The 25,253-nt window shown below is 36.2% G+C and overlaps 1 long non-coding RNA gene across 1 annotated transcript in view; it reads left to right on the top strand.

Moving 5' to 3' along the window:
- Positions 1 to 25,253, top strand: part of LOC101752292 — a 73,992-nt gene that overhangs the window by 1,592 nt on the left and 47,147 nt on the right. The window contains exon 2 of the long non-coding RNA XR_003074404.3: positions 296 to 353. This is a non-coding gene — a long non-coding RNA (uncharacterized LOC101752292). The remainder of the gene's footprint in view (positions 1 to 295; positions 354 to 25,253) is intronic.

Genomic DNA, 25,253 nt, shown 5'->3' with positions numbered 1-25,253 from the left:
GTTTCTTCCATGCTCACTATTTTAGGGACATAGGATTGGAAGGGGCCAGCTCAGACGCTAAGCTCAGTGCACCACAGCCTTGGGCAGGTAGGTATGTAGACGCCTACAGGCCATCTGCTTCACAGAAGCAAAACATTGTAGTTCAGCACAAGACTTGTGTGCCTATGTATTTAGTGTGAGACCCGAGATCCAGCAAAGACATTTAGGATAATCTTGCATTAAATTTCAGGGGAAAAAAACCTCTACCCAACGTTCTGCCTAGTGAACACATCAGTAACACCTTTATCTTTTCTAGGCTGACTGTCCATATGGCTTCCTCCACTCATAGATGGTAGTAATCAGGATGGTACCTGGTGAGTAGAGATTGCCTCCAGCACCTTGCTCCCCTGGTCTCTGCATGCTTCTTAGCCTTAAGAGGTTTGAGTCCCTAGTATGAGATTAAAAGGGAGTCACTATAGGAAAAGGCAATGAGATTTTCTGTGTGAAATTACTGCTTGTATCTTCAAGACGAGTCAAATTAGTATGAAACCAGACAAGCAGTATTTCTCAGCTCAGGACATTCAGAGAGGAAAGGAATATTCTGCTCTGCAGAATAGATTTGATTTTCTCAGCAGTGGTCTGATAAATAATACACAAAAAATCTGGAAAGAAAACTGTAGTGGAGAAAGATAAACTGAAGCCTTTTCATTCTGCAGATAGTAAATTCTTATAAATTCTACTTTACTACAGCACTGAAATGTGCATCAAACTCAATCGGTAGATGAAATTTCAATTTACTATCTCTCTTGGCTCGTACTGGCTCTCTGAAACATCTCACCTCCCAGATATGGCTGTTGAGTCTTCCAGTGCAGAAGACTAATTCCTTCCAGTAAGAAAGATGTCACGTAGCCACATAATAGAGAAATGTTTTTTTCTGCACAATTAGTTCCACTCCTGGAGCCAAGAGTCTGCCTTATAGATTTTGCTATACTGTTACTATGCCCTAACTCCATTTATTAAAGGCTTCTATGTGCAATACAGTGATTTGACCAGAAGGTAGACCAGAAAGCAGGAATTTTGTGAGAGAATACCAGCTCAGTGTTTTTATCAAGATTTCAGGATTTTATTTTTTTTTTAAGGAAAAGTGATCAAATTAAGACCCACTTCATTTTAAAATCTACAAAAGCTTTTTCAGCATATAATTCATATAGGCAATATAAAAATATCCTGTGTTTCTATACAGAATTTCTAATATGTATGTATGACACTTGATAGTACATTCACAAGCAAAGAAGCTTGGAGAGCATTGCCATGTCTCATAATCTATTATAATAAAATGAAGAAATCAACGATCCATGGATAACTGCATGACCTTTCTATTTTCTCTGCTACTGGAGTCTCACAATACTGGGTTTTGGCTAGGAAATCAATGAGGTTTTCATAGTTGTAAGTGGGAAGATTTTGACCTAGACTATATTTTTTTCTGTAATCTGATATTTTTGGTTGAAACCTTCAGGATGCAAAAAAATATATCCTTTGGGAAAGGGAGCCTCTCTACTCTTGTTTATGTCTTCAAGTCTAGCCTAAACTACCACTGATTAAAAATCATGAGTTTGTTCTGATCTCTGTTGAAATTTGTGAGAAGGAAACAGATAATGTCAGCAGAATTCCAGGTGGAGTTAGCTCTTGAAACTGAACATTGCAGCAACCTTGAGGTCAACCACCACAAAAGTCAGATCTGCCCACTCTCTCCAGAGTGCATGATCCTAAAGGGTTACACACATAGAAATGTTCACTTGCCCTATTGATGCCCTTACTGGACTTCTGAGAGAAATATTTTTGGTTTCCAAGCCTCTTTTCGTAAACATAAGCTCCACTTTACATTTTGTAAAAATACAGAAAAAAAACATATTCTGAGAAACCACAAAGAGAAACCCAGAGAGCATGATACCAGAAGAGAAAACATAGCATCTCCACATGAATATTGGTCTTGGCAGGGCAGTACAGTATCACTGATCTTGTTAAAATATCTAAATTTACTACTCTTTCAGTATTGTTACCTGCAGGGGAGGAGAGAGACAGGATAAGAAGTTTCTGGCATGGTTTGCAAGGACAACCTGTCAGCAGTACTGTTATGGACAAGAGAAGAACTCTTAAAATTTGGATCATCTGATGTATTTTATTTCTCTATAAGCTAGGAGAGAAGTCCAAGCAAATCACGACATCTGCCTTCATATACAATGGAGGGAAAGCAAACATTTGCAGATTGTGGTTCATTATAAATATGAATTATTGTTATCTATCTGTTTAGCCTAGATGGCTAATGCAGCCTGAATGGTCAGTTTTTAAATAACTGAAGTTAGACAGGAGGAATTCCACCCTGAATGACTGTAGAGTTCCCATTTCTTCACATCAGTGGCACTTAGAAATCAAGCTAACTTGATAAAGTAGGTGCCACTGTACAATAAGCAGTTTAGCATAGCAAAATACATGGTCATTCATCCACGAACAGCATGTATAGCCATATTTATAAGAAAGGGGATTACATTCTGGAAAGCAGTGATGCTGACATGGATTTCATGTTCCTTGGTATGTAATGCTAAACATGAGCTCCTGGAGAAACAGCAACTCTTAGAAGGTAAACATCAATCTTGGATGTATAAACAAATGAATACACTGAAAAAGTTGCCAATAAAGCTCTTTTAATAATGTATTACTAAGACCATTATTGCAATCTGTTTCCAACTCTTACTGGAAAACAGTAAAAAATTACTTACTCTTACTTCAAAAAAGAAGTTCAAAATAAAGAAAGAGGGATCCTTATATTGTAGAGAAAAAATATATATAATTCTATAAGACTCTGTCAGTTTTTTTAGGTTAGCCAGAATAAAAGATTACTTTTACAGCTTCACTGAGAAACAAGGTGGAAGATTAAACAGTGGATGAATGCAAAATTAAACTCCGCAACTGCATAACATTTTTGTAAGAGTAATTAGCCACTGATTATTTGAATATTATTGGAGATGTGGCAGATTTTGTATCTCTTGTTTTCCTTACGAGAGAGCTCTTAATGTGACAGAAATGTTATGAAGCACACAGATCAGGTCACTTTAAAACAGGGGGGAGATGTTTCCATTTTATCCTCAGTATGTATTAAAAACAGGACTTATATCAAACTGGACCCAAATTTCCAAAAAACTTCAGTGGTTAAAGGCTCATTTTAGTCCCAGACTGCCCCAATTCTTGCCATCTATATGTACTGAGTTCTGAAATAGTGGAAACATCATCATTTTTTTGCTGTTTCCAAAGTGTGCTATAAGTGCCACAACATTCAGAAATCCTGTTGCTCAGCTGTAGAGCAAAGAGGTGCCAAACAGCATTCCTCCTATTCCCACTCTACCACAGCATCTACACTTGTGTCTTGAAAACAGTGCACATCTGGAGGAAGTGTCCTTTCCTGCAGGACTGAAACATCTTGTTTTAATATCAAGGAACAAGTGATTCTATGTATGACATAGGTATATATACATCCATATATACACGTATATCTGTGCATATCTGTGTATGTGTTAGTAGTTTCTTCCAGCAAAGAGAAGAGTATGCATTACTTTCTATCCTTGCATGTTCTTCAATAAACTGAAGTAATGGCACTGTAGGGCATATGTAGTTTCACTACAGTAATCTATCCACAATGGCTTGGGGTAGAAATTAAAAAAAAAAAAAAAAAAAAAAGAGGAAGGGAACAAGCATTTAATTCAATTACTATACTCCTTTTTCAGTCAGTTTTTCTAAGGTCCTTTTCAACAAGACAGCTTTATTAGTCCTCTCCTTTTCTAAATCTGTGCAGGAATTGACTGCCTGAGCTCCTGTCATAAAATCGTATTTTGAATAGTGTTTCTTAGTAACTCCTTGAAGTCTAAAAAAGATCATTAGTTAGGTGGGGTTTTTTTGTTTTTGTTTTTGTTTTGTTTTTGTTTTGGTTTGGTTTTTTTGTGGCCAAAATCCATCACCTAAATAAAATACTGTCTTGTAAATAAATCACATATCTGCTCCTACCCTTGAACTATATAAAAGAAGAGTAAGGAGAAGACATTTAGAGCAACCCAGATGAAATATAAATACTGAATTCACTTGCAAGAAAAGAAGAAAAAGAGAAGAGTTGTTTAAGGGCATGGTTCAATTCTCACAGATACCAGTCAGATTTGTTTTTAAGACTTTGAGATACAGTCCACAGATAAAACTTCCCTGAAGTTTATGAGGTATTTTTTCTTCCTTGTGGTAACAAGTTCCTTTCCGGTTTACATCCAAAATTAACCCCTTCAACAAGAATAGTTCAGCATGAGAACTGTGAAGGTCACTGACAGAAATCCTCTCTGTAAGGAAGGCTCACACACTCAGTGGACGTCTGAAGCAGTGAACATGGATCTCAGCTTCCCATGCACTGCATCAGCTTTTGTTACAAACACAACTAGCTGGCAAAATGATTTCTCCAGTAAAACAAGTAGAACTTGGTGAGTGATTGGAGTGATACAAAATGGGAGAAGTGTGTTTTCTTACTTTTTTTTTTTTTCCTGCTGGCAATAATTCAGGTGTAAGATGCTTTTTAAAAATTGTTTTCCTTAATCTGACACACACACACACACACATACACACACACACACACACACACACACACACACACAAAAGAAAACAACGAAAGAAAAGAAAAGGTTACAGCATATATTTTTTTTTCTCATTTTTATTCTACCTGCTAGTTATCAGTTCCTTTAGCCAAGGACAGCTAAGACAAACACATCACACCCACAGTGTCACTGGCACTCACTTGAACAAACAATATGTTTGAAGCACAATGCAGAGTTCCTTCTATTAATCTGAACAAAAATCCATCCCATCCTGAGGTAGGCTCTTGTACACTTACAAGTAGGGAGATTAATTTGCAGGACATTTACTTACAGTTTCAGGACAATGGTAAGCATCATAGTTCATATATTCACATGTTAAAGAAGACATTAAAGAAGGATCCCTCAGCCAGTTTCTCCAAATGAGGAAAACTGGTAGAAGTCCTTTGCTGTCAAAGGATTGTCAAGGACAGGAATGTTATCTTTGAATTCTAAAAAGCATTTTTGATGAAAATGCCTTTGCAGTTACAGGTGTTCTTTGTCAGGAAAACAAAAAGTGAGTATTGTAAAATTTATCTGAATTTAATAAGAGCTTCTTAGTATTTATGCCCATGACTTTAACTTGTTTGCAAGATTTTGGAAAGCTTAAGAACCTAAACATAGTTATTGTTATGATTTCTACTGTTTCCTGTTTAAGGACAAGACAAGAAGTGGAAATTGTTCAAAAATAACTTCTTGGAAGTTGTTTCCATACCAGATTGAGTGTGTTTTTACAATATTTTCAGCCCTATTTTCCACATCAACATGTTCTCATAAATAGTGCTTGAACAGCATGCTGCTGATTAGAATCATACCAATTTTGTAAATCTTAGGTCCATCCACAAATGCGAAGTTGTTGTTGAACCCAAAAGTGGTACTTCCAAGTTAAAAGGAAGTGATGAGCTCTGGTATTGCATAGTATTTTGTTATGTCTGCAGTGGCAGTGCTTCAGTGCTACCAATGTGCCAGCCTCTGTCCTAGAGTTTTCTGCCTGTGACGATGCATGGTACCTCAGCAGACCTGACCAAGGCTAACTTTATCACAGTTTTCTCTGTCCTTAAATACTCTTCCTTTCATCTCTTTATTCTCAGTCATTTTCCCACCTCCCCCACACACAACTGGGTTTTGTGTTTCATGGCTGCTGTTTCATGGTCTCTGTGGCAAAACCCAAGTCTGGAGGCTGTCTTAATATTCACCCATATTGTTTTCTTTTTCTTTGTGGAGCTTGGAATGGGGGTGGAACCTTAACACAGCCTAAATCTCTGAAATTAAATCTTTTGCAAACTGACTTCGTTCAACATTTGTTTGTTCAGTTCTGATGCTCAACCAGGCATAATAATTACTAGGGTGACTTTGGAGGATTAAAGTCTTAAGGCCCAGTGGATTAGTATGTTCAAACCTATATCTTTCAACTGTCAGAAAGGAAAGGGGTTGCTTCAGGAGTAGAATTTATTTTGTATGTATCTGCATGCATAGAGCCCAATTTGTCAAAGAACTGAGCAACTCCCAAGAATTAGTGAATTTATCTTCCAAACTCCCTGGAGAAGAAGAGAGGGATTACCTCCATTTTACAGATGTGGAAGCAAAGCACAGACGGATTAAATGACTTGCTTCGGGTCATTTTCAGGGCACTTCAGGCTGCAGGAGCACTTGCTGATTTGGGGCAGCAGCAAAAAGAAAGTGGTTCTATGAGCTTCTTTGCTTCTTTTTCCCTGATGCAGAAAACATCTTAATTGGGCCCTTGCCTACAGAAAGTTTTGGGAAGGTTTTGGTGAACTGCAGAGACCCCAATGTCTCCCAGAAGTTCTCTCCCACAGGGTGTTGATGTCAGCCATTAAAAGCACCAGAAAAAGACCTTGGCTTGATGCCCAGAATGTAAAGGAATATATTTTGGCTGAGTGAGGTGAACTGGGCAATTCACCAAAAGGTTTTGATTACTAGTCTGGACTACAAGTCTTCTTCAGATAGACCTGTTTAAGAGAAGGAATGCTATGTAGCTACTGTACACCAAAGTCATGGGGAAAATTAAGTCAGGGGAGTGTGTCTCAGCTCTCGTGTCTGTGATACATGTGTCATACCAACTATTTTAGTGCTGGGAGTAAAGGGGCCATGCTGAAGTGCTGATTTAAAATGCAGTTTATTCATCGAACTACTCTTATTTTCAGAAACAGTCAAAATGATTTCCTTCCCACTTCAGTTAAGTGTTGAGAAAACTGACAGGACTGATGGTGCCTGCAGAGTTCGGGAATGTGTTTTATATCTTGTCATTGGTTTGCTGTTCTTGGAGGTGACTGAGATTATTTCCCCAAAGATTTAGCAAACCTGGAATCATCTTATAGAAGTGAGATGTACCAAATATACCTGCTGCAGGTAGTTGTAAGTGCTTGCTTCATATACTCAGTGTCCACCATAAATGAGATACTATGTATTACAGGGAGAAAAAAAATCAAAGAAAGGAAATGAGAGGAGAGGAGAGGGAAAAAGAAAAAAAAAGGAAAAGAAAAAATGAGGAGAGGAGAGGAGAGGAGAGGAGAGGAGAGGAGAGGAGAGGAGAGGAGAGGAGAGGAGAGGAGAGGAGAGGAGAGGAGAGGAGAGGAGAGGAGAGGAGAGGAGAGGAGAGGAGAGGAGAGGAGAGGAGAGGAGAGGAGAGGAGAGGAGAGGAGAGGAGAGATATTCATGATATTTTTTCACCAGAGACTCCTTTGCAGATAGACATATCCAGTCCAGTTGTAGCATTTCTTCTTCTGTTTGTCTATAAGGCTGCCAAAAAGGAAACCATATCATCTGCATTATCTGGAAGTCAAAGTCTTGGGAAGGTATCACTGTAGTATTCAGTTAGAACTTGCAAATATGGAACATCTTGCTGATGTTGTTCTTTTCGAAGGATATTGTGGTAACATCAATAGAAGTCAAAAATTCCAGTTCAGTTCCTACAGATAATAAAACATGTAGCTATAATCTACCTTCATCATTTGAATTTGAGAAATGATTCCTACATCACTTTTCCTCATATCTTCAGTTCCTTTTTTCTGACTTAATTTGGTCTTGCAAACATGAAGTATCAAATCCAGACATGTGGTTTTCCTCCTAAAACAAACTCAAGTCTATCTTTTCCTGACTACCATGATAGTAGAGAGAAGTAAAAAAAAAAAAAAAAAACCAACCACAAAACACACTTCTTCTGTCACAGTGACTGCTAATTCTTCTTTAGAAACATCACTAGTCTGTATGTAAAAAATCCTATCTCATACCTGATGAGCTACACACAGACAAAAGTATAATTTTAATATAATTTTAGTGACACCTTTCTCTGATATGTTAATCACAGGAAAAGCAAAAATACACATTCCCATCCTCACTTGTTTGAGTCAGAACAACTGTTATGGTTGTGGAGTTTGCATCTGAAGTTAACAAGTCAGAGATTAATTGGTTGAATGTAGCAGCACTGTACCATTTTTCCTTTACACATGTAGGCAAAAGGCATTTCTAAAGAACATGGAAGAAGATGGGTAATGGGAAAAAAAAATTGTAAAAATGTGTCTGCCACACAGGCATACGAATACATTAAGACAGCATTGGCTTACTTTTAAGGATTTCCATTTGCTTTGGTTGGCATACCTCTCTGCCTTTTATGTGAAGATGCTTTTGGAAAGTGGTAGTAAATTTTTTTTACAGGAGCTGGAGAAAAAATGGAGAGTTCTTAGCTGCTGTGCAGCTCCTCTTATGCCTCAGCTGCATGCTCTTGGCTTTACAGATGCCCTCAAAGTCCATTTTCTCTGCATGGATGCAGACAGTAATCTTGTGTGGGTAATCTGGATAGCAACCCTGGAGCACACAGGACTTCCTTATTTAAGCATACCCCTTTGTACTGATACCTTTTTGACTGTCTATGAATCAGGTGTGCAACAGGAAGGCAGGCAGGTGACAGAGCCCTGTGCCTCTTTCCATCTCCATCAGTCACTGTCTAGATGTAGCCACAAGTTTCTCTTTGAGCAGTGCTGGTGAATGGGGTGTATCTCTCAAAACCAACTTAACAGCAAGTGCATCAGTTTCATTTTTCATCTCCATATAAATCTACAAGTAAGGAAGGAAAAATAGGAAAAAAACAGGTTTCCACCTCCCCCTAAATTCATTCATCAGCAAGATGACACTATGAGTCTGGTCTGGTATATATTATATATTATTTTGTGGTACATAGATCATTTTTCAAGGAGAAAAGCAATCCACATAACCATTTATTCACATCTGGATATAACTTCTTGGTCTGACTAAAAATCACCTAAGCATATTTATGCACTTAGGAATCATTCCAATGCATATGTAAAGGGATGCTGCTTCCCTTTGGTGTTTTTCAAAAGTCTCTGGAATACCATTCATTCTTTCCATTAGAAGAGTGAAATCAATTTACCTCTGAATGTGCCCCCTTGGCGAAGCTGTATTTTTGCCAGTATTAAGAATATATGAGCATGTCTGGAACTTACTAGTATGTTTCCTTGACAAACAGTAAAATGTTCATAAGAAAAATAAGTGACTGCAAAAAATTGCTTATTCTTTTTTCTTTTGGAATAGCCTACTGTTCCAAATAATTATATATATTCTTAGCATATTTTAGAAAGTATCTTCCCTCTCTTTAGATTTTGAAAATGTTTCATGTTTGCAATGGAAACTGTATATGCAGTGATGTTGCCCAAACCTACTGTAATGTGATGGCATGATCTGGAGGTACATGCAATTGTAAAGTCAGTTACAAAATAGCATGTTTTAAATGAAATGCATTTTCAGGGTGAGATTCCAGGTTGAATTACACCATATATCACTTAAGCATAAATTTTAATTCATGTGTTATCTGAGTCCAGCTATGAAGTAGTGTTGAATTCACAATTCTTTCTGTCAATCCACAGAAGTTACTTCAGCATACGTAGATCAGAATGTTGTTACTTACATAAGGAACCAATAACATCTCAGTAATCACTAAGGGCTGTTTGGAAATGTGTACTTTATGTTTCTCTATTTTGGATTGTAGCCTGTTTTATCATTCAGAGAGTCTCCAAAAGGCTTAAGAACAATGTTTAGGGATGGTAGAAAACAAACAGGTAGATCCTTGTGCCGAAAATTCATGGACTGTAAAAGTGGAGGGCCGAAGGATAAAGTAGTATGATATAGGAATATATTTTCTCTGCAGATCTTACCTTTCCCATTGCTGTAACTCATTTTTCAGCAGAAGAGAGAAGTGTGTGGCTATATGACTGTTCAGCAACTAAGAACTATCAGAAGAATTCATTTATCAAAGCACCTAAAGGGAAATAGAAACATAAACATCAATTATTTCTAAAGAAATCAGACCCTCTAAGAGACCTTTTCAGCAGTTCAGCAGCTTTTCTGAAGGAAAGGTTTCAGATCAGCTCTCAGGTCCAAGCTTTTCAGATTTGGAAGGAGGCTGCAGAAGAAATTTTGGTTTGGGCATACTTTTATGATAATGAATTATTTAATTAAATTAATCACACCCATTTCTCTTTATTTCTCAACAAGTACAGATATCCATATATCATGAGGAATCCCAGCAAGGTGCAAACTCAACTGATTGATTAGCATAATTTGCAGCACCATGTTATTACGCAAACATTATAATTGCCTGGAATTAATGAAAGTAACAGGAAATGGAGCCTTTCAGACAAGGACATGGGCTTTAGCTGCTGCTGAGATCAAGTGTTAAAGAATGATAAGTAGCAATAAAGAGTCAAAGGAAAAACTTTCAGGGGAGGAGACCATTTTTGTAGAAGTGTCTGAAATTCCATATATTGTGAGTGGAGAGAAATTCATCACTGTAGTATTCATCTGACTATTACTGTGCAACATATGTTAACAGATCATCACTAATCAACAAGGTTCTGTACATCACTTGTACTATACAACACTTTATTCCAGTCTATGGTCTACATATGTCTAAATTATGTCTCAGAAGAAAAATAAGTAGCAAACCACAAGTTAGCAAATTAGCTGTCAGACACTTCTAGATCTTTGCCCCAAAGGCTTTACAATACAGCACGAAAATTACTCTCTTTCTAATAAGCTGACGATTGAGTGGATACAGTATCAGAGAAGAAGCAGGAGAGTGAGGGAAGGGGAGGAAGTGTTGAACAGAGAAGTAACAGGGCCCAGAGTACTTTCTGTATCAGGTGATGTTAATGCTGCACATAGTCTCTGCAGTGTCACATCCCTGTGCTTAATGATAATAGACTCTTCCTATTTTCACAGGCTATGGCTAATTTGGTAATTTTATTGCAAAGCTTTGAGCCTTAGGCACCTTAATTGCAAAAGCTGAATTACTTTGTTAACATCATTCTTTACTCACTTGTCTTGTGCTTTTCTTCATTTTCTACTTAGCATTTGTCTCTGACTGGATTTCCTCGTGCTCCCTTTTGATGCCTACAACTACAATGCTGAGAATACAGAACTGGGATGTTGCTATACAGAACACCTGGCTGGTTACCTAGTAAGGCATGTAGCAAAAAGTTTTTTTTGCTATATGGATCTGGTTTTCATGACAGCAGTTATTGTTTTACCCGTTTAACTTGGGAACAGATTTTGTATTAGAAACTACATAAGGTGAGGGCTAAATAAAAATATATTTATGTATTTAATTCTGGTTTACATGTAGCAGTCTTGATGAAATAGTTGTTTGGGCAACTGAGCAGTGAGAATGGGAGCAAAATTTTTAAACTTTCTGCAGCAGTAAAACTACGCATGATTCAGCATGCAAAAGGTTTAAACATAAAAGGGGGATAAAGAGGTGTAAAAACCTAGTGTAAGAAAAATCACAGAATATGTAAGGAAAATAGGAATGAAGAGTTCAAACTACATCAGAAAGAGATCTAGCACTGAGGTAAGGCTAGGAAGGAAGATTAAAAGGAAATTCATGAGTGAGGAGAGAGATGGAAAAATCAAAAGAGAAAAAATGTCTGGGCTAATTTTAGATATTTAGATTCTACTGGAGAAAAGGAGTAGAGTTGTTCAGATATCTGACAAAATGCTTTGGAAAATGCAAACAACTGTAATCATTGGTTGAGTGTAAATGAAACAAGTTAAAAAAAAATATTGTCTGATATCCAAAAACTGATCACAAATGTTTACACAGACATATTTTCACATGTATTCTTACTTACTGATTCAGGAAAAAAACTAGAAGTGAAAGCTTGGAAATAAAGCGCAAAAACAGATTCTCACCATATTTTCCAGTCAGCTACCAGGAAGGAAAGGAAGGTCACTGGGAAAACCTGTACTTACAGGAGTTTTAGATTAAAGAGATGAAAATATATAGAGAATAGCTTTGAACTTTCATATGCTTTTCTGAACTAAATTTTCCAGCTTTGAACAGCCAAGCAACATACTTTTTAATAAAAATACAAAAGAATTTACCAGAATAAAATTGCACAGATGCTGAGCAGAGAATACTAGAAAATGGAAGAAAAAAAATATAAAATATAACTGCTCTACTTAAATTTGATTTTTTTATACATGCGTCAACACTATGTATTCCAACACTTGCATTACCATTCTTTGTTTTCATCTGCTATGAGATAGATATAAATGAAATAATGTATCTGGAAAAGCAGAGTTATTAATTTGGAACCAGACTACTTCATCACTAAACCGCAAAAGGCATAATCTGAGTGTTGAGTTGGAGTTCCCCTGGAAGATCACAAATGGGAGAGTTTGGAAAAATTAAACTGGATGATCTAAGTATTTGGGGAAGAAATGTATGAAAATATGTATGACGAGTCTGTGTGAATATCCAGAATATTTTCTGTTTAAATGATGACAAATTCTAAGTGTAGGAAAAGAAGAAATTTCCTTGGATTAATACTTCAAAAATATAATAATGCACTACAGCCTTAATATCTGGCAGACTGGTGATCAACAGCTATGACAATGTCTTCCTTCCAAAGGTAACCTGAGATAAAGAAATGAAACTTTTTCTTTTAGAGCCAAGGAGAAAGTCAATGAGTCTTTCATAGCCTCAAAAAAACATAAATCTTAAGAATACAGAATGTGACTCCTAATTGAGCAAATCTCCCATGAACGTGCCTTGTGATCAATCATGTACACAACACATGAGCAATCATCACTTAGTAATGCAAATTCTGTCCCTGGGCAAGTTTGAACTCTGGGATTGAATGGTGTGGATACATCAACATTACTCTCAAGAAGGTGCTTTGGACAAATTCCAGCTTGAATGGTCTCACTATCTAATGAATACAAAAATCATAAAACAACCACCCTTCACATGAGCACATTAATGTTCAAGGTGCAAGAATAGCCTTCATGGATAAGGAAAAGTGTGGCTGTATGGACAGTGTTAGTTGTAAAGACAGACACCAAATAGATTTTTCATATAAATAGTCAACTAAAGAAATAGGTTGCAGGCACTCCTTTCTTCTAGTCAAAATATTTATTGAATACAGTAGTCTTCACGCAAACTGATGCAAAAAACTACTAAATCAGTTTAACTTATGTTACCTATTGATTGCCATTCTGCATAACAGCCGAAGCATTTGTCATAATCCTGTATTTTGTTTAAATATAAGATTTTGTAGAGTCATCTTACTGGTCTATGATTTAAAGTATTTCGTAGTAAGATATGTTGAAATGTGCCAATGGGCCATGGGAAAATGACAAAATTAACTTAAACTGTTAAGGATGCCTTTTTTATCCTTAGAACTTTTTTTCCTCTTTTTTTGTTTTGTTTTATTTTTGTGTTTGTGGTGGGTTTTTTTTTCTTTCTTTCTTTTTTTTTTTTCTTTTTCCTGAGTGCTTACACAGAAAGATGATGACTCACAGTGTGCCTGATACTGAACTGTAAGTGATTCTGGAACCTGTTAGTTATCTACATGATGCATTTCCGAGTCAAGAAAATTCACTAGTACTGTATATACTGAGAACACTAATTTTCAGATGATTTTACACTTACTCAAGACAAAGACTCAAGGCATCTGAGTTGATATAATAGCTAAGTGCCTTTGATCGATATCAAGGACGGTTCCAGAAAGGTGAGTGGAAGACCCACAAGAAGCACAAGAACCTTGAACAGATCCTATGCCATAGATATGTGCTCCTGCTGTAATTTAGAGCACTAATCTGCTGACTACTAATGAAAGAATTTACTGTATTGGGACCAGTCACAAAGTCCAGTTTTTCCATAGGGAGGACAGTCTGGGCAATGTGTCTGAATGGAGCAAGTAAGACTCCTCTGGAATGAAATCTAGAGTTTTTTTTACTCTCCTTTAAGAGTTCTCCCGTTTTTTCCCTCTTTACTGAGTACAAAAGCAGTCTAGGAATGTGTTGTTCTTTTCCTCCCTCCTTCATTTATAGACCAGGATATATTATCAGAGTGTGGCTTGATGAAAATAATTGCACAAAGAAGTAATGCCTCCTGCTTTATCTTACCTTCACTTTGTGTTCAGTAGATCAGAGCATGGAGTAGTAATGTCTGTGTACTTGCATATTTCCATTCTTCAATTATTTCTGTTCTGCAAATAATTTCCCCAAATTTTCACCAGGGAGCTCAGCACGTTGCTGAAGTAGGGGATTTGAGCTGTTGTTTAAGATATCAGAGTCTTTCCAGCTAATACCTCTCACCTCAGAGCCTTCCTTGGTATGATTTATGTGCAAAATCTAACATTAAATACCTATGTTCATCTTGGTATTCTTAACTTCAGAGCTTTTCAGCTTTACTGAAATATAAATCTTGGAAAACAAAGTTAGATAGATATACTTGAGTGTTTATATGTTATCACTTAAATCAGCTTCCTACCATTTACCAGTTTTCATCCTATTCTTAAGCACAGCTTTCCTGACATTTGAAGTAACAGCATTACGTTTCTAGTTGATATCTGATTTCTGTCTCTTGGGATTATCAGAAAACAGTAAGTGGACTATCCTTTTTTTCTTACCGTGCATGATCAAAGCACCACAGATACTTGAAGGTACCTTTACTTTGAAATCATTAAATTGAAGTCAGACATTTATAAACTAGACCTGATTCTTTATGAGAATGTAGAAATCCAAGCAAGCCTTTTAGGGAAAGTCTGGCAATGGCTTAAATAAATGTTAAATAAATAGGAAGCTTCCTGATACTGAAAATCATTAACTGTGGTTTCTGTATGTTGCATTTTATATGATATTGACAAAAATTTAGTGTTGAAATAAGCAGTTCGAAAATACAAAAAAAAAAAAAATCTAGTAAGTCTTATAGCAACATTTCAACCTCGTGAAAACTGTTTTTTACAGTTTTTCTTAAGAAACAACTGTTTCATGTCAGTGTTACTTTCCATATTGAACAATTTTTTGACAAATAGGTATTTCTGATGGAAAAAAATATTATCCTGGAAGCCATGCAAGCTGTTCTCTAGGTAATTCTGCATGTATCCCAAGTCCCAGTTCTCCCTCATACTGGTCAGTAATTTCTTGTTGCCATGGCAGAACTGGTATATGATTGTATTTTATGCACAAAATAAAAGCCTTTTGAAAGCTGCCTGAAATGCAAGAGCCGTATTTTTCTGATCTTCAGATGAAAGGCAGCCACTCATTTCATAGGTAGTGTTATTTCTACTGTTGGCATCCCGTCAACCACAGGAATGTGTTGCACACAAAGCAAGTAAGTTACAAGCATATCTAAACACCACCTTCTGCCTCCCCTCATTGTTATGAGAATGGATTGTATTATATACTCTGGTCTCCTTTGATGAGACCGATTTTGCTCTTCATGCCAAAAAGCTTGTTTTTTACAGAAAATAGAAATAAAAACACATTTTTAATAAAAGCAAGTTTCTGCATGTTGGTGTTGGAAGTTGCAGTAAAACTAAGAGCTCTCATATAACAAGTTAGTGCTAGATCTGTAGAGATGGAGAAGAGGAGGTGAACAGCAGCGGTGGGGGTGATGGAGCCATCCTGCTGACACAGTATTGAAAACACCAGGATGAAATTCTGCTGTGATAACCCAAGTTTGAAATTTGTCCTTTTGCAGGGCTCTCAGCTCCTCCTGACAAACCTGTCACATTTATGCAATTTGCCCTAAAAAAGCTTGCATTCTGGCCTCCTTTACAGCAACTGTATAAGTAAAATGACAGAGGCAAAACCCTAGCCCTAATTTAGCACTTACCTGTGTGAAATTGACTCTGTGTCTAACCAGATGATGTGTTTAACTTGAAGTGTCCTTCTAACATGTATTACATGATCTCCTCCCAAGCCAACACGAAGACTTGGCTTAAGTCAGGCACCCCACATAGATATACTGCTTTTTTAGACTCCTACTGGGCAGAAAAGACAAATAAAATATGACCAGAACCTTTTGCATGTTTACTTTTGAAGGGAGGGATGAAAAAACTCAATCAACCAAGAAATGGGTGTATAATATCTTCAGGCAACAACATTCACTTTCCAGGAAATCTCTACGCATTATCAAGACCTTTCCTTTTTATCTCATTGAGAGATATTTTCTTCAGCAAATATTATCTGTTGGTTAACAAGGTTAGCAAAAGAGCAGATGTGAAGATGAAAGAATAATCAGCACTGGAAAAAATGAGTAAAGCAGTGTCAGCTACTATAATTGTTGTTTTATGATTTAGGCAAATCTTACAGGTATAGTGATAGAAAGGAGAAAAGAAAAGCCTATCTCTAGAAATAGCCTTACTATCTTTAGATCTTAATTCTTCTCTCAAGGCAGAAACAGATAAAAGGCAGAAACTTCACAGTCATATCTTCTGATTGGTTTTTCTTTAGCTGATTTTCACTCTCCAAGACTATGGCCTGCTAGGAGTAATCAGCACTGTACTAGTAAAGTGTGTGTAAATTTATCATAGCTCATCAGTGATATCTATAAGAGTTTTCATTAGCAGTCAGATACATAATACAAACATTGTTGAGTTGCACAGTTGCAGCAGAACAGAATTTCTTATTTGTGAGGATGGGAGAGGCAAAACTGTAGGGAAGAAGAGCCAATCTCCTTTCTGCTGTCAGACCATAAAAACTAATTTTGGAGCTACTTTTTCATATCTTGGCTTCCAGTTCCAGTTGATTATGGACAGGTACCTACTGCCAAATTATTTTCTGCACTAAGTATCTACTAAACACTGACAAAGTGGATTCAACACCTAGTTCACGTGATCTTGAACTTGGTTATTTCCTAATGGAAAAATGAACAGGATTCATCTTTTTGGCACAGACAATTAACTTCAGATTGGAAGAAAGGCATGGATACAGGGAAAACCAGTGAGCTATAAGGTCCAGTCAATTAGCTTCTAGCGGAGGAAGGTAAGAAACCTGTAATGTCTCTCTGATTTCTCCCAATCTGTATTGTTAATTGATTGTTCATTACTGAAAGGAACAAAAACTGATACTGTTAGTAAGACACAGAGTCAGACTTGCTTACTCACTCATCCACTATTTACTTATCCAAAGTGCAAAACTCCAGCAACAGATGCTAGCCCTCACCAGGGAGTGAAAGACTGATGCTGCTCCAGTGTGAAAAGCAGAACAGCTACAGCAGGGGCTAATGAAACATTGCACCTGCCACAGATACCTGAATATGATGGACTGAGAGTCAAATCCTTGCTCCAAATCCATCTCAGCTCAAATCTTGACTTCTGTTTGCTAGATCTGTTTGCATAATGAACATCCTAATATATGCATATTGAATTTCTCAGGCATCTCCCTCTGAAAAGAAACCAAGTCATTGTCAAAACTATATGTGAGTCTACATAGAAAGTGGCATGATAATTTGTCAGGAATTTCTGAGCATCTCTAGTTTAATAGATGTAAATCCATCTACATATCATGTCATCTTTTCATCTGCACTTTCCTGGCTTTAGTAATTCCTTCAGGACACCAAAGTCCTATGTTTCATTTTGTCTTTCTACTGTTACCTAAATCTGCTTCAACATAGAAATCAGGAAAAGATGTAGAACGACTAAAATTCCTTCCTCTCTTATACTGTGTAAAAGCAGAGGACAATAGTTTCTTCACTATTAACTGATTTCATTTCAAAGCAATAGTAATGCTGTTTTTGTTTTGTTTTGTTTTGTTTCCAAAACAAAGCAACTAAATTAAAAAAAAAAAAAAGCAAAAATAAACGTTCTCTGATTTGTTCATAGGTCTTGGCTAATTAATCACTTGCAGATTCCAAGTTTGACATGGGTCTAAGTGTCTTGAATCAAAAGTTTCTTCAATGTTCAAAGCTTCCTAATGATACTGACCTACTTCTAGGAACCTCTTCAATGATTTTCAATAGCTTTCAACTTTTCTCCATGTTAAATCCTATCATGTACCCCTGAGATTGTTTTCACTCTAGTATTATGGCATGAGAGGTATCAGATGATACAATGTCCATGCTCTTAACACACTCTGAATTCTTCAAGGAAGACCTCCATGAAAGCCTACTCGCACATGTCCTTGACTACAGATTTCACGAGTATTATATTTTTCATGGGATATTTCTGGAAACTGCTGATTTTCAGTTTAGCCCATTGCTAGATCTGCTTAATACTCAATTCTTAATGATATATTCATACCTTTAATGAAAACATAATTTAAGAATTTAATACCATAAGAGCATAGAATGAAGAGAGCAGGGTTCATATTACTGCTTTTGTTCACCTTGAGTAGATGTGCTGGTTCTCTGATTCCTCACAAAGACTTATATCAGTCTTTCAGCCCTTTATCCCCTTAGACACTTCCCAAATTTAGGAGTACAAAGAATTGGCTGGAAAAGATGGTCCTGCCTGCTTCACTTGATCACCTAGGTTTTCCCAGGCTCCTTCTTTGGGTGTCCAAATGTATAGCTGGCAAGAGCAATTGAACTGTCTTCTTGAAAATCGGTTTACTTTTTTCTCATATCTCCTTAGCAGAAAGGCCTTTCAGTGAAAGAGCATCCTCTTAAACAATCTGAAAAATAAACTGTGAGCAAAATCCAACTTTTACTGATCCAAAGGTGAAAAGAAAAGCTGTTTTTCTTAAAATACACTTTTCTCATTACTCCCTAATATCTTTTTCTGACTAAACATTTTCAAAACAACACAGTTCAGGAACAACTCTTTGTTTATGCACACAGCAGGACACATTCTAATCACCCTACAAACACATACATACATGCTTGTGTTATATGTAAAGACAGAAAAAAAAAATTGGGATATTAGAAGATCTAAAGGACTCTAGAAGTTTACTTGATCCGCTGTTAGGAAATTGAGCCTCTAAACACAAACATATATTTGAACCAAATATGTTTAGTATGGCAACATGAAGTAAAATTTTAGTCCTTCTACATCTTTTCCTGATTTCTATGTTGAAGCAACATATTTACAATACAGATTCTCCCTTGCAGATAGGCAATCAGTTTCAAAAAAAGACAGTACAAACTGTGGTTTGCACATTTCAGTGCAGGTTCTGAGCCTAAAAATGGGTTTTAGAAGGATTTCAGGTGGAAGACATTATCACAGTGACTCAACTGTTTGTGATTCTTGTGTGTGTATTCTCACTATGAATCTTCATGTGTGTCCAATTTTAAAATATTGATAACAATCATTAAAAAAAGATTTTCAAGTACTGAAATAAAGTGTGCAGAAAATATGAAGGACCAAAACCACACTCACAAATTGAAATTCCTGTTAGGCTTTTGCAAATATAATGATGGAACAATCCATTTCAGATACCTGATAGCTTATCATAACTATATGGCCACACCAAGCAGAATTAGTTCCTGGAAAATTATATAAATTCTATAGAGGTTAGAAACTGGCATGTGATCTAGCTAACATTCACACCACAGAAAAAAAACTCTACAGGTTTTAGTATCACTTGGGTCACTCTAAGAGAGCACAAAAGTTTTAATTTGTCTTTCTGAGTCTTTTATGTGAGATTCTGCTTTCTTATGTTCAAGGCTGATCCCATCAATTTTCAGCTCTTCAGTGGGAAAAAAAAAAACCCACAGGAATTTTTGCATAGAATGTAGGTGAAGATTTTGTTAATCCGAGATCCATATCATTCTATGTAGTTTTCCTTTTTTTTTTTTTTTTTTCCTGTGGTTAAAAAAATTGTACTGGATGTAATCTTATTTAAATAAACATTCCTTTATAAGATAGACATATTCCACAGTGCAGCTTGGTTGGGGTAAAATGAGACAGAAAGTGAAGAATTTGCCATCTGTGTTTAAGGTAAACAGAATACTTCATTGTATTACTATTATTATTATTTTGAAGTAAAAGTTACATTAAAGATTAAATCAGAATAATGTAGCAGGCAAATGTTCTGAAAGATTTAAAAGTTCTGAAAGGTGGAGGAGTGTTGTTTTATTTTGTTTTATTTGCCAAGAACATAAGAAGGACAAAGAAAGAAGAAAGACCCTTCAAAATTCAAAGATAAGAATGGTTAATCTTATTTTGAAATGTAAAGTAATAAATATAATTACCAGTTTGCTATGGGCAGTGCTAACATTTCAGAGACAAAATTTATATTCAGAATGTCACCCGAATATAAATAATCATGTTCATCTAGAAAAGTTTCCCTCAAGTTTTGCAAAACCGTTGAAGAACCATTAGAATAAGAAATAATAGTAACAAAAACCAACTGTGTAAATAACCTTGTAAACATATCAAATTCACTAGGAAATATTAACATCAAGAAGTTAGAACACAAGCCCACATTCAATAATTCAGTGTTCATGGATAATTTTTTTTATCATCATGCAATCAAAATGTAATCTTTTGCAGAACTGAGCACGGGATTTTTTTTCCATGAAAACCTTCTTTCCATGTAAACCTTTCCTTCTACCTACTGTATTCAGGATAATAAATCTCTGCTGCTACTGTGATATCAGAGTCACAGAAGATGTGAAAAATACTTTAAAATGATGAGACTTAGGACTTCAGGTGAAGTTTTATGAGTGCATTATGTTTTGGTGAAGAAGTCTAATACATGGGACATAATTTTCTCTCCAGATCTTCTGGAATAACTAATACATTTACATCACTTGCACTTTCTAGTGATCTTATGCTTCTCAAATTTGTCAAATAGCATGTTTTGTCTGCTTTTTTTTTTTTTTTTTTTTAGTGTAACGTTGAGACTGTGGTCTGGACCCTCTCACTCCTGTTGCAAATAAGTTATTTCTGTCCACAGAAATTGTTCCAGAGATTCATATTTGATGCAGTTCTCCTTACATAAAGAGAGACCTTTGTAACATAAATTTGGTAAAGGCCAAATTAACTCCTTTTAAGTATTCCAAAATAAAAACATGATATAAATATATATTTTAAAGAACTTTTTGGAATTTAGAGAAGGGAAAAATTAAACACATTCCTGTAAGCGTGCATATAAACACATAAAAATGAAATCATGTTTTTTTTATCTGCGTGTACAGATATAGATGCAATTAACTCATATAAATCAGTAGGTTTCTACATTAGCTCCCTGACTTTAAAATTAATATTTTTCTCTTAAATGCTCCATCACATTAGTAGTGTTCCAGAGAGACTCTTAAATTCACTTTCCATTAAGTGTCAAGTTTTCATACACAGGTTATTTACTTTCAGTCCTTTCCTGACAAGGTTTATTTAAGAAAAGATGGAAAAAGCAGCATTGCTTTGTTTCGTTATATATATGCTGAAAGTGGCTTTATTTGCAAGACAGTAAGGTCAGACCATGTTAATTTACATAAATTCAAATGTAGACAGTCATTATCCTGAAATACAAATATGATGGAGTAACATGAACCTCACTGCAAAAACACTTCCTGGGGAATCTGTTTAATCCACAGCCAAATGATAAACAGTCCTCTCAGGAAGACCAATCCATTTGCTCAGTGGATTCCGTTATCTATTCTCAGTTTTCACACCTTCCAAATTCCTCTGTGTTTGTTCTTTACTAGATTCAAGTATAAGTTCATTTAATAATGGGAACATTATCATCACAATAAGAAAAATATCAAATGTTTTGTTCAAGAACACTCTCAAGGAGAAACTCCACTAGAACAACTGAAAATGCTTAGCCCCAAAATGATTGGTTTAGCCTATTCTCAGGAAAAACCTTTAAAAACATGTAAATCTACAACTCTATACAAAAAAATACTTGAAATTCAGTATTAACAGCCATTATTTTTCTGCTGACTTGCTGTGATGATAGCAAAACATGCAGAACTGTTCCCAGTACTGGGCAGTTTAACTCCTGCAAAGGTTATTGCAAACATTTTCCTTGGTTTCATTTTTTGTGGATTTACACCCTTCCCTCTGAAAGTTTTGTTTTTGTGAGGTTCAATCTGACAGGAATGTTAAACTGACCTTCATTTGACCTAAAGATCACTAAAAGATTACTTGTGACCAGGATTGACCTCAAAACTCAAGATCAAGGTATAACTGCTGATTTTCGCTGTTTTTCTGTTGAATGGTCTCAGCAAAGAATTTGCATTGACTGTAATCTTCTTTTAGAATATTTTCTCATAACTAAGTTGTGATCCCTAGAGACTCGTGTATGAAATTGAAATGTAGGAAAGTTGTATCTATATCATTCTAAAAAGATCAATTTTTCAGATAGATGGTAGAATTGAATATGTGAAGTAGAAGACATTATAACAATAACTCATCAGAACACTTAAACATTTGGTTAAAATCAAGCTTTATTATCACTGTGAGCCTGAAATTTACATGTTTGTAACATTCTGTGGGTATGATAAAGGAAAAGCTCTGCCAATAAGGGGACTGAATGCCCTTATGGTGCCAAAACTATGTCCAATTTGTAAGAACAAAAGCAGATTTATGCTGGATTGATGTGTGGAGTCATAAATGCCAACCACAAAATGACATTTAGTGTAAGGACAAGCATACTAACTCATCTAAGCCAGTAATGTGCCCCTAACAGCAAAAGATAAATACAGCTACTTAAATGTAGGTGACAAATGACAGTGCCCCAGTCCTGCTTAGGCATCAAAAGCAGTTCCAAAAAGAGATAGGTCTCCCATACGATTCTGTGTCATATCTGTGTCAAATAACATAAGGCCTGAAAAAAAAATGGCCCTAGGTACACATATTTTGGCTTGTGTTTCTCTCAGTTTGCCACAGGGCTGTGGCTTGTGCTGAACTACCAGCAGCTATTTTACATTATATGTCCCCTGGACACAAGTCTTCGTAGTGGAAGAAAAAAAATGTATTCCTTCAAACTGACAGGGTAGAGAAAGATTTCTACTGCAGTATATCAGTCTTTGCCATATGATTTCTAAAGTAGTTGTTTCCAGACAAAAGAGGAATGAACTGCAAAGACCACTGGCTTCATCTGCTCTGGAAGTTCCTGTGTTTTTATGTCCCCTTGATGAACAAATGTAATACAGGCTTAGACTGTAATAATATTGTCTACAAAGAACAAATCTATTCACTCTGTAAAGAAGAAGATTGCTCAGTTTAATTAAATTTTTCTCTTATCTGAAATGTTACTTTATCAAGACTGATTGCCATATCTGTTTTTATAATATGACCAAAAAAAAAAAAAAAAACAACCTCTAATCTTGATATGTGAATATTTATTTATTGGTTGAAGGTGTTTCTAGACAAATTGAAGTGTTTCTGAGTATCTGCATTATCTTAGTTCAAAAAAGACAGAAGAAAAGTCTACCTCCTATCCAGGTGCTTCTAAATCATTTTTTTTCTCACTGTATTGTCAGTGAACAAGAAGAAAGGAAGCCATCTAAGGTAACTTTAGTCTCATAAATATGACATCCATTTGACTGTAGCCAAACCAAATCAAGCACTGCTGAGTAATCAAACATGTACATTATTCACTTTAACCTGCTTATCTGTCTCAAGCCTGAACTCAAAGAAGACTTTGCAAAGTCTATTATTCTCCAGAACAGCATTTTTTGATATCTTTAAGCGTTTTTTGTTTGTTTGTTTGTTTGTTTGTTTGTTTTTCTTTCCCCTAGGGAAAATACAAGCTCTTGTAAAGCAAATGTAAGACTATTGGCGATACTTCTGGCATTTACATCCTTCCTGGGGCACAGAGAAAACTGATTGAATACTACATCTTGAGAGCTGCTTGTACATTCAGTCATTCTGTAACAGCCCCTATTTCCTTGTGTGTGTTTAAGTCCCTTTTCCCCTGTTTTCAGACAGAGAAGAACACATGAACATGTGATCTTTTCTGACCCTAACAGAGTCTGCTGCACTGGTTCCGTGTAAATCCATTATGCTGACCCCCCAAGCAATAACTGGCAGGGTTTTCTAGAGCAGATATCAGTCCAAAAGACATCTGGACCGTGTAGCAATTGTGTTTCTTCATCAACAGACCATTGACATGGTTGGGGTGCTAGCAAGCCTGTTAGATGGCAACAGTCACAACTTGTGCTCAGTATTACAACTGCTGGTAAAAAGTGGTTAAACTCACCTTTCTCCTGTATGCAAAAAGAGAATGAACTCTGTACTGCCCAAATTAGCATATATATACTGTATTACTTCCCACTTGGGTTGAGCAGCCTGTTTTCTCCAGCTGGTGACCTTATTTCTTCCAAATAATTGGACCCAGTTTCCACATCACATTGTAAGCTAGCCTGCCTCTCTATCGGAGAGCTTTAGAGAATTTGTAGCCACAAACAAAAGAATTAAACTGGGTAAAATGAGTGTAAAAACAAGGGACAAGATCAGCGACCAGGGTGACTCAAAATGTTTATCAAGAATAATGCTGGAATAAGCTTGAAGGATGGTAAAGGGCACTAGCTGTAAATACATTTTTATTGTTATTAACTTGCAAAAGGTGTTGTTTTTTAGAAAAAAGAAAATCTCAGCTTTCCTCTCTTACAGAAAGGAAGATTGTCCTTTCTGTAAAATCTTTAGACAGTGATACATCATCTCCAACTGAGATCTATGTGTCAAATGGAGTAAGTGGTCAAGGCAGACATGCTCAGTTCTCAGGCAAACATTCAGAAGACCAGAAGGCCCATAGCACCACTCTCACGTGAATAGGAAAAAGTGATGGTAACATGAAGTGTGAATGTGGTGCAGTGCCCACTGTTTCTAAACAGTGCCTACATGACACTGCAAATAAATGAATTTGTTTTCTTTTCATAGCTCATGCTTTCTTTAGCCTTTTCTTTCTGTCATAGCCAAGGGCTTAATTCATCAAGAATGTGCTGATAGGCCAGACCAAGTAATAAAGTGTACAAGCACACAGATTATTCCCAACCAGTGATCAAGAGGAAATGTAATTAACACGCACTAAAGAAGTCAGAATTGCTGTGATGACGATGGTGCTTGCTCCCACTGTAAACAAGGCTAAGTCTACAGACAGTATGATCTCAGGTCTGCTGCTTCACAGACCTCATGGAAGTGCAAGATGGTGTGTTAAAAAAGCATTGTTAAATAATCAGCTTAGCCACAGAGACCTAGTAATGAACTTACCCACATGAAATTAAAACTAAGAATTACGGCATGGTCCACTTGCTCACATTTTTAACCCACCATTCACATGTTCACTTTTTAGTATGGATAAATTTGAAAGAGTTCATTGTAACAGGTGCAGCCATTTTATGGTTAAGCCTTTACAGGTGATAAAAAACAAGAATATGCAAATCATCTTTTGTTCTGATGCCTT

The sequence above is a fragment of the Gallus gallus genome, chromosome 3 (genome assembly GCF_016699485.2).
Source record: "Gallus gallus isolate bGalGal1 chromosome 3, bGalGal1.mat.broiler.GRCg7b, whole genome shotgun sequence".
Classification (NCBI taxonomy): domain Eukaryota; kingdom Metazoa; phylum Chordata; class Aves; order Galliformes; family Phasianidae; genus Gallus; species Gallus gallus.
This window is presented reverse-complemented; position numbering and strand designations above follow the sequence as displayed.